This window comes from Jaculus jaculus, chromosome 17 (assembly GCF_020740685.1).
Source record: "Jaculus jaculus isolate mJacJac1 chromosome 17, mJacJac1.mat.Y.cur, whole genome shotgun sequence".
In the NCBI taxonomy this organism is placed as follows: Eukaryota; Metazoa; Chordata; class Mammalia; order Rodentia; family Dipodidae; genus Jaculus; species Jaculus jaculus.
The window spans coordinates 4,110,643-4,120,817 of record NC_059118.1 but is presented as its reverse complement, the minus strand read 5'-3'; the positions used below and the strand labels follow the sequence as shown (position 1 = coordinate 4,120,817).

Sequence of the window (10,175 nt, the reverse complement as noted above, 5' to 3'; positions counted from 1 at the left end):
TTTGAAAGCTTTTGGTGGTCCTATCATCCCTTGGATTATAACAGTGGGAGTCAAGTTTCAGACCTCATCTTTGCACAGTCCCCTCTGTATGCATGTGTCCTCTCCTATCTTAAGGGCATGAGCCACTGAAGTTGGGGTTTACCTTAATCCAGTAAGATCTCATCTTGATTGCCAGCTAATTGTATTAACAAAGACTCTCGTTCCAAATAAGGTCACTATCACTTTTCTCATTGCCGTGACAAAATACCTGACAAAAACAACTTAAGGAAAGTAGCACTTTTTAGCCTGTCGCATAGTTCGAGGTTACAGTTCATCATGGTGGAGAAGTCACGGCAGTAGAAGCATGAGGCAGCTGGTCACATTGTAGCCACAGTTCAGGAAGCAGACAGAGAGGCGAATGCTGGTGCTCAGCTCACTTTCTTCATTGCTTTCATTCTGGCACCCCAGCCCATGGGATGGTGCCATCTACATTCAGTGTGAAGCTTCCCTCCCCAGTTCAGCTCCTCTGGAATACACTCGGTTGATTCTAAATCCACTCAACGAGGAAGATTAGCCATCACAACCATGCACTCCAATTCTAGACCAATGAGAATCTGTATTCATTCTGTTACAGCTGGGTAATATGAAATGTTATCATTTCTGAATCACCAGTGAGAAAGCTGAGGCCCAGAAGGAAGGGACTTACCTGCCACTAACTGTCCTGTCTTCTGAAAGAGCCAGTTTACAGACTCTGTGCAGTCTGATTCGTTCCCTACCAGCTGCATGCGCCATGCTGCTTGCAAAGAACCAATCTGTAATCTGTAACTTAGACCCAGAAAGCACTGGCGTTAACAATTCCCCACCCCTTGACCTCCACACCACTCCACTTGAAGGCAAGAGATCAGAGTTTGGCTGTGAGGATTGGTTTTCTCTTGAATCTGAGTTCACAGTGTGCCCGTCACTGTTTCACACATGAGATGAGTTATGCCGTGCACTGCAAGGCTCTCCAACCAAGATTCAGCTATGCAACTCCGGCAAAAAGACGGAAGCTCTGGGGACCAGTCCCCTCAGGAATCCCAGATGTCTTTAATCCAGCCTCTTTTCTGGTTCTCTGTACCTTACACAGAGCCATCACCACCGACATTTTACAACTACATACAACACACTTGTATGGTTACAGGGAAGTGTCCTTGCCCATATATGTTAATATTTGCTGGCGCGTGGGCTGGGTAGTACAAAGAATGTGCTCACTGTTGATTGTTCATCCCAAGTTAATGGTTAATTCTGCTACTTGTTGACCTTGTTGCTTGAAGGCTTCGGTCAGAAAGAAAAATTTTAAACACCAAATGGACCAGTGTTAATATTTGTCCCCTTCAACTTTATTTGATGTGGTTTCTTTCTGTTAAGTGAGGTCAGTGTAGCTCTCCACAGGCAGGATACTTTCAAAGCACAGCTTATTACTGCTCTAATTTTCCAGATAAATCTATGAACAGATGTTAGCATTTCTTTATATGTTCACAATGTTCCTAAACGTTTAAGGCATCTTATTGCCACAATTTGGGAAATCACTATCTGAAGGTTGCTCAGTAAAGCTCTTTCTGGGAATGGCATGAATTTTGGAGTCAGAGGTTCACATTTGCGTTCCCTGACCCTCCAACCACATGAACTTGGACAAGTCATGTAACCTCCGAATCTCTGTGTCCCCATCTGAATATACCGCAAACATGTACTTCATAAAGCACTGTGATTTCTAAAGAACGCAAGAACATCTGGCCACACAGCGGAATGCACTAGAATGCCCATCGTCCTTCTTCCTCTGGTCAGCCGTTTCGTCAAAAGCCTCCATTTTGTCCAGATCTGCCATCTTGCTAAAGCCTCCATTTTAAAAACGTGCACTTTGCGGTTCATTTCTCTGCACCTGCTCACCTGCAAACATGGAAGAGAGAGAGGGTTATTTCTTTATGTTTTGATGAGGCCTCAGAGCAATATTCTGGAAGTAACCCACACAGCATGGAACATTTCCCGTCCATGTCATGCACGTGTCTACAATCCAATCTCTAAACAAACTCTGCCGCTCCGCTTGGCCCGCAGCTTCTGCCTGTGGGGTGTCTGAAATAAAAGGACGGTCGGGAGGAGCGCAGCGAAGCTGGCAGCTAGCGGGCGCGATTAACCGCCGTGCGTTCTGCCGTGGAGGCGACAAACCATCAAGCTCTGCCTTGGCGCCGGCTCCAGACACAGAGGAGCTGAGCCACGGGCCTGAGCCCGGTTCTAAACCGTCCACGGTTCAGCACTGCGGGCACGGTTCCCGCTGGCCCAGCAGAAATGACAGCTGCCCAGGGTGGCACACCAGGGTTTGGCCTGTCAGAGGAGCTTGTTTAGAAGGGATTTAGGTGACAGAAGGGAGGCCGTCAAGGGGGCCAGGAGGGGTAGGCACAGCTGCTGTGTGTGGAATCCCAGACAATGGGAGCAGGGCAGGGGCAGGAGAGCCGTCCAGGGCTCTCACAAACCGGTGACGGTGATGGTGACAGCCTTTCCTGGGCTGCTCCCGTGCAGTGCAGCAGGGAGCAGAGTGAGGTCAGCTTGCAGACAGCCTGTGAACCCCACGGGGCAGCAGGGCCGGACGAAGCCCCTCCGCCCCACAGAAGAAGGAGGAAGACAGGACACGCACAGGGAAGGGAAGAGCCCCTGTGGTCTGGCAGCGCTGAACGGAATCTTGCCTGGTCACTTCCTGGCTCTGTGAACTTAAGACAAGTCATCTATTCGTTACCTTTTCCTGCAACAAGATTCCTGACAAAAGCAACTTCAGGAAGGAAGGGTTTATTTTGGCTCGTGGTTTGAGGGCCCAGTCCATCATGGTGGGGAAGGCATGGCAGTAGCCACATTACCTCTGAAGTCAGGAAGGAGAGAGAGAGAGAGAAAGAGAGAGAGGGAGAGAGAGAGAGAGATGCTGGTCCTCAGCTAGCTCTCCTCTTGCTCAGTCCAAGACCCCAGCCGTGGGATGCTGCTGCCCACATTCAGGTTGGATCTTCCCTCCTCAGTTAAACCCCCCTGGAAACGCCCTCAAAGACAGCCAGAGGGGTGTCTCCCAGATGGTTGCAAATCCCTTCAAGTTGCAGGTGAACCGCCGTGCCACACTGCTCGTTCTCACGGAGTCTCTGGAATCACATCTGTAAAATGCAGTTGGTCACAGACCAGCCTCCCCAGTGTGGCCGGTTACAGGATTCCGAGGGTGTTTTGAAGTTGCCTGACATCGAAGGCACTCTGGCTGTTGGCTGAACGCAATCCTGAGGGAACCCCTGTTCCTGACGAGCTGAGACAGACCACAGATTCCAAACAGAAAATCCAGGCACTGCACACAGCGGAAGGGCTCCCCTGATGGACCAGCATGTTTGTGAAGTATCGCGGCAGGTTTAGGGTTAGCAGGGAAAATGCAAAGTCTGACGTTAGCACTTTGCCTGATTTTTAACAATGGTTCTTTCTAGAAGAAGGCTTACAGAGCCCCTTTCTATCTTGGGAAGCCCTGGATGCAGCCCCAGATCATTAGCGTCCCCTCCACACACAAGAGTGGTGTGGGAAAACTGCTGTGTTGAGTAATATGGAGCAAAATGAAAAGCCCAGGGAGCCGGGAGAGCCTGTGCAGCTGGGTGAAGAGCAGCGCTTCCTGGGCTAGCTTCCCCGCACGTTTGCTTTCTGTCCCCAACGCTGCCTGCTTCTTTTACTTAGTTCCAGTTCCATGCCGGACACATGTTTATGTGTGTGTGTGTGTATACACATATGCTCTGGGGAGTACACACACGTCAGAGTCACCTTTCTAAGTGCTCCTGAGGAAATGGCATTGTCCTAGCGAGATCTGCACAGTCATACAGCCAGACCCTGAGGTCTGTGACCAGGCTGTGGCCCTCACACACCTCTGCTCTCTTCGTTATCCCCTCCCCGATCTTCTCATCAGGACTTCATTTTCAGCTCAGCGCTCTCCCCTGTGAGGCAGGGATAGAAGCCAGCCCCGAGGCTCCATGAAACACAGCCTTCACTTCCAGCTCTACCTTGGAACCCAAGCAGACCAGGTTCAGCCCCCAGGGCCCCACATCTAACCCGCGTCACCCAAAGCCATCTATGAATAGTGTGTCTTCGCTCCTAGGTGGCATCATGCTGGCATGTTGTGAGGAAAAGAAAGACATCGAGTCAAAACACTACAAGTTGGTATGGAGAGATGGCTGAGCAGTTAAAGTGCTTGCTTGCTGCAAAGCCTAAGGACCAAGGTTCAACTCCCTAGCATCCATGTAAAGCCAGATGCACAAAGTGACAGGTGTCTGGTGCTTGTTCACTCTCAGCAAGGCAGGTGCAATTACTTTGTGGCTAGTTGTCCAACTCTTGGCCACTAAACTTCAGCACACAAAAGGAACAAATGGCAAGGCAGCTTGTTGGAAGCCTCAGTGTAAGCAAAGTGCAGTGTAGTTTTGCTGATGTTTTAGAAGAATATACTAAGATAATTCACAACTAGAATGCCATTTAAATAAAATATTAATCACTAAGATTCATCTAAGTAACTTAGGAGTTATGTGCTTTTCAGTATTATGTTACATTTTAATATAGGTTTTACTTAAAAAACTTTCCGGTTTTAGGAGGTTGTGTTTATAGCTTCATAAATAATAGCTGTCCTCACTCTATAAGCTCCTGCTCGGCAAAGCAGTTAAATATTTAATTTGAATGCAGACTATCTGTTTACGGGTAATTATGCAGTGTAACAAGACAGAGGGGAATTTGTCATTAAAAAATGATGGCTTTTGACAACAACGTACTTGAGTACTTTAAATTTTAATGCTATATATCACACCATTATCTTAAAAAACAAAACCACAATAACCTGTTCAAGCTAGTTATTGTGTAACTATCTGCATCATTTGTTATGCTTAGCATCATTGAATCAAAGCCTTAATTTTATTGAAAACTGTAAAGGTGTAAAACATTAATATGAGTTGTGTTTGATGAAACAACACTGAAATTGCCACAAAAATTAAAAGTAAAATACACTTTTTAAAGGACCTAGACACAAGCACAACGATATAGCGTATATACCCATATCCCAGGATATACCTATAATCCCAGCAATTTGGAGACTGGTGCAGGGAGACTGCAAGGTCCAAGCTGGCCTGAGCGACACATGGAGCCCAGTCTCCAAAACCAGACGAACTTGGTGCCACATGGCTGTGATGGCATGCAATGGCACTTTATTCAAAACTTCGTTGCTGGGCTGGGGAGACGGCACAATAGACAGATAGAGTGCCTGTTGCACAGCGCTGAGCCCCCGAGGTCAGGTCCCCAGACCCCATGTAAAAGCCAGAAGCTGTGAATAGGCTTCTGTCCTCCCAAGGTGCCTATAGAGAGAAGGCAGGTGGAGACAGAATTTCCTGGAAACTCATGGAGTGGTGAAAATGAGAGGCTTGTCTCAAAAATAAGGTGAAAGTCAAGGACCATCCCAGTTGGCTCTCAAGCACGGTTGGTCAGGGAGGGAGAGTACAAACTTAAAAAAAAAAACAAAAAAAAAACCCTGTAAAATGTAATGTACTCCATGGGATTCAGAAGGTAGAGCACCTAGCGCTGAGTAGCCAGCAGAATGGACAAAGGGTGTGGACAGGGTCAGGTGGCCAGCAGGGGGCAGAGAAGCACCCGGGGCTTAGCTTCAGTCCTGCGGCAGCAGCAGAGGTGGGTGATGACTCAGGTCTGCTGCAGCCCCTCCTGGCCGCCAGTGTCCTGCCAGGGACCCCTGCAGAGGACCGGGGCACCAGAGGACAGAAGGGAAGGAGACCCTCACTGGGCTTGGGAAGGTCAGGTGGCCAGGAAGGCTGATGGAAGAGCCAGTAGTCCAGAAATCCCAAAGAAGGTGTGCAGACAGGGCATGGAGGTACAGGCCTGGGATCCAAGCTCTTGTGTTGCTCTGGCCAGAGGACTTGAGTTTGAGGCCAGCCTGGGCTACACAGAGTGACCCTGCCTCAAAAATTAAACAAGGAGGAGAAAAGAAGAGAAGAGGAGGAGGCTGGGCAGATGGCTCAGCAGACTGAGTTTCCCACGCAAGCATGAAGACTTGAGTCCACATCCCCAGCATCCACGTAAAAGCCAGCATGATGGTATGTGCGCCTTTAATCCCAGTGCTGAGGAGGCACAGGCTGATGGATCCCTAGGGCCCATTACCTAGTTAATCAAGCCTAGTCAGTTCAGTGGGAGGCCCTGTCTCAAAAACACAAGGTAGAAAGTGACTGAAGAAGACGCCCAATGTTGACCTCTGACCTCACATGCACATGAGTATTCCCACATGCACACGAACATGTATCTATACACGCTTGAATGCACACCACATGCACATGCAAAAAGAGAAAGGGTAAGTGTAAGAGAGCTATAGCAAGACCCCCAAAGTGGTTTGTATCCAGTTCATGTCTCCTGGTCTCCCATGGGCAGGCACCATCACATGCATGTGCTGATTTTTCCGTCAGAGGGAAGAGCTGAGCAGTGAAGCTTCTCACGTGAGCCTCACACCTCGAAACTTCTGGAGTCCACAAACAAAGCCTGTGCCTTGTCCGTGGGAAGGGGCAGGGGTTCCTGGAGGCCTGGATTCTGCTCTCCGGTTTTGCCACTAACAAGTTGTGCAAGCCGAGGCAAGGCGTGCCCCAGCTCTCTGCAGTTCCAGACACTCCCCCTGCTCCCCTCAAGGACAGCCTGGCTCTCCGCACTGTGGACCGCAGGTGCTAGGTGAATGGGAAGGACTTGCTTTTCACTGCCCAGCGAGGGGTTTCTAAAATTATTACCCTGTCATAGAGACAAAATTAGTCAGAGCCCCAAGTGAGCCATTAAATTCCTGCCCCATGAACCTAGCTCTCCTGACTGGATTCCTAAGACACTTTGTAATTTTAATATGACTTTTGAGAGAGAAAGCAAATAAGGGCTCCTCTAGAGCTTTCTAGATTGCTTCCTGGAGTCCTCTGCTTGACGGGAATAGTCTTCATTTTAAACCCATGCTCATTTGAGGTGGACGTAAAGGTGGCTATCTCCCCATCCAGCTCCATGCTTATATATGTGACTAGTCTGGTATGGGCGTTTAAATGAACTGTCCCCCAAAGGTTCATATATTTTGAATATTTGGGAGAATTGTAAGGCTTTTGGAAGGTTGCACCTAGCTGGAGGCGTGTCACTGGGGTTGGGCTTTGAGGGTCATCTAGCACAGCTCCAAGCTCAGTGCGCAGACTATTTCCGCTTCCTGTGACGTGGAGGAGTGCCTGACCCAGGCTTCTTGCTTGGGCCTGTCCTGCTCCTCCCACCCCGCAGTGGAACTTCCCCTCTAATCTGTTAGCTCTGGAATAAAAACTCTCTCCCATGGGCTGATCTCGCTCAGGTGTTCTGTCCCCGCAGCAAGAATGTAACTGCCACACGTAGTAAAATGGCTTGCCCAAGGCCTTTGAAAGGTGGTTGAAATCCTTAGAGGCTGAAATTCTTAGTCTGAGGGAGAATCCCTAGGGGCAGCCCGCACTGGAGTCTTTTTTAAAAAATATTTTTATTTTTATTTATTTGACAGAAAGAGACAGAGAGAGAGAGAATGGGTGCACCAGGGCTTCTAGCCACTGCAGACGGACTCCAGATGCATGTGCCTCTTGTGCATCTAGCTAACGTGGATCCTGGCAATAGAACCTGGGTCCTTTGGCTTTGCAGGCAAATGCCTTAACCACTAAGCCATTCCTCCAGCCCTGCACTGGAGTCTTCAGAGCCCTTGGATCTTATTCCATGATAAGTGCGCTTGTTCTGAGAGGAGATGAAGCTGGCCCCCAGCTCAGCACGAGGGGCTGTCGACTGGACTGGAGTGAGGAGAGCAGGATATTCAATGTGATTGTGGTTTGCCGGGACATTGGATGAGGAAGGCATCGTGCCTGAAAGCTCTTTAAGGACCTTGCAGTGTTCTCGGGGGGAATTGGAGTCTGGTTGGACTGGGGCTGGCAAGCGCTCAGGCCCACGCTCACACGCCCCTGCTGTGGATGGCATCCGACTGCAGCTCTCCCAGTCTCCTCGGTTGTGCCCCACAGGGGCAGGCGATGCCACAGCACACCTGCCGGGGCTTCTGTCTGTCAGTTTCTGCCCAGACTTGGTCAATGGAAGGCACATGGATGGGCGGTTGGTAGGTGGGAGCCGAGGTAGAGCCAGGCACGTCCCCTGTCTTTCTCTATACGGTTTCTGTGAGTGGCTGAACCTTCTTGGTGGCTCTGTCTCCATCTCCTGGGCTGGAAGGTCACCCCCCACCTGTGCTCCTCCAGCCCTAACCACTGCCGATCTGAAGGTCAAGGCCACCTTGCTGTCTCCTGTGTGCCCTCCTGGCTTTTCTCAACTACTCCACCCCTGACATGGATTCTGTCATCCAGTCTAGACCGTCACACACTGGCTCTCTTTTTGTTACTGAAATGGGTCCTGCTACTTCCTATTTCTGTGATCCCCTGCAAAGCGTCAAAATGACTCTACCCATTCCACCAAGACCTCCTTCTCTCCCTGGCGCCGTCTCAGGATGACATCAACTTGGGGTTCCTAGAGAGGAATCTCTTCATAAAGCTACCAGAGCTCCGAGGTTGAAGCCCAAGGTGGCATGGAGCTGACTCACCGATGCCTTACTGGAGTTTGAAAGGGGCAATGCCAGTGCTTGCATGGAAGGTTGTGGCTAATGTTGGTCAAACCCCGCTGCTCTGCACGGCCGGTCTGTGGCTCTCCACTGAGATTCCCTGCGTGACATGTTTTCTCTCTCCTTGTGGAGAACAGTGACACTTGTTCCAAGCATGTAATAAGCTTGAAATTTCCCAGGAAGTTGTTGACTTTTCTCGGGAGCTACGCTGGGCTCTGAGCCGCATAGACCTGACGCTATCATTATTTTTATTAAGTCAGCCCTCGTCCTTCTAGAATGTTCTATAAGCTCTGTAAATATTTTATTAGCCTTTGTAATTAGTCATTGCATCTCACAGCCCTGCTGGGAAGTGGGTCAGTGTGACAGTCCACATTTTTACCACCTATGTGGAAGAGAGCCTCCCAGAGATGGGAATGTGGCCTTGAACCTAAGGGCAGAGGAACATGGGGTAGATGGAGAACTGTCCAGCTATGGGTCAGAAATAGCAATTGTCCTTGCAAAGTGGGGGATAATGCCTCTGACTATGCTGAGCCCTGAAGAAGGATGAGTTCAGGAGATGTGGGGAGCACACAGAAGTTTCCAGAACACAGATGCCACTCCACAACCATTGCCCCTGCCCTCCTTCTCTCTGCTCTCTTCAAATACACCAAGCCTTGACATTCACTCCTGGAAGCGGATGGGCAGGAACAAAGACAACTGTAGCTTTCAAGGGGTAGGGCCCCAAAAATGACCTGTCAAAGTTTTCTTCATGGACAACTATATGTTATTTAATTTTTTCATGTAATTTATTAACTTTTTCAAGTTTCATTAAGCTTAGAATAAGTTATAGTAAAATTATAATTAAGAGCTGGAGAGATGACTCAGCAGTTAAAGATGCAAGCGTGCAAAGCCTAACGACCTGGGTTCGATTCTCCAGCACTCACATAGAGCCAGATGCACAAAGCGGCACATGTGTCTAGAGTTCATTTATAGAGGCAACAGGCCCTGGTGCACCCATAGTTACTCTGTCTGCCTCTTGCTTTCTTTCTCTCTCTCTCTTTCTCATTGTCTCAAGTAAATAAACGCAAATACTTAAAATCTTCTAATTACGTCTTATGAAAACGCTTCAACATTATATTGTGGCCATTTTGAGGGACCATAATGCCCTCAGACAGCCTTAAGGCTCATAAAACGGCATCACTGTTGCTAGCTTTTTCCAAATTTATTCAGAAACACATTTGGTTAAGCAGATTAGTTGGCTTGCTCATATTGTTTTTAAAGCACGTTTTCGGAGGTGTGTTACACAAATTCAGATATAACAATGAAATTAGCTAGGTTGTGGTCTTCAAGGCCCTCTTACAGTACTGGGTTTTAGCCCCTCTAATATCAACTGAGACACTGAAACCTGCCAGGACTGCGGTCTTACCAAGGCTCTGCTCTGTGAATTTGGTCACGTTCCAGTCCCCAAGGCCAATAGCTGCTTGTGTCCTCTAGTCAGGACCAGTCTAGCTCTGCAGGCACGTCTCAGGCCTTGAATTAAGTTTCACAGTGACACTTCATTTTTCAT

The 10,175-nt window shown here is 48.8% G+C and overlaps 1 non-coding gene across 1 annotated transcript; it reads right to left on the bottom strand.

Moving 5' to 3' along the window:
• Positions 1–9,743: 9,743 nt before the first annotated feature.
• LOC123455693 lies at positions 9,744–9,874 on the bottom strand. The gene has a single exon (XR_006634076.1). It is a non-coding gene; the product is annotated as a small nucleolar RNA SNORA33 (small nucleolar RNA).
• Between the last annotated feature and the right edge of the window lie 301 nt (positions 9,875–10,175).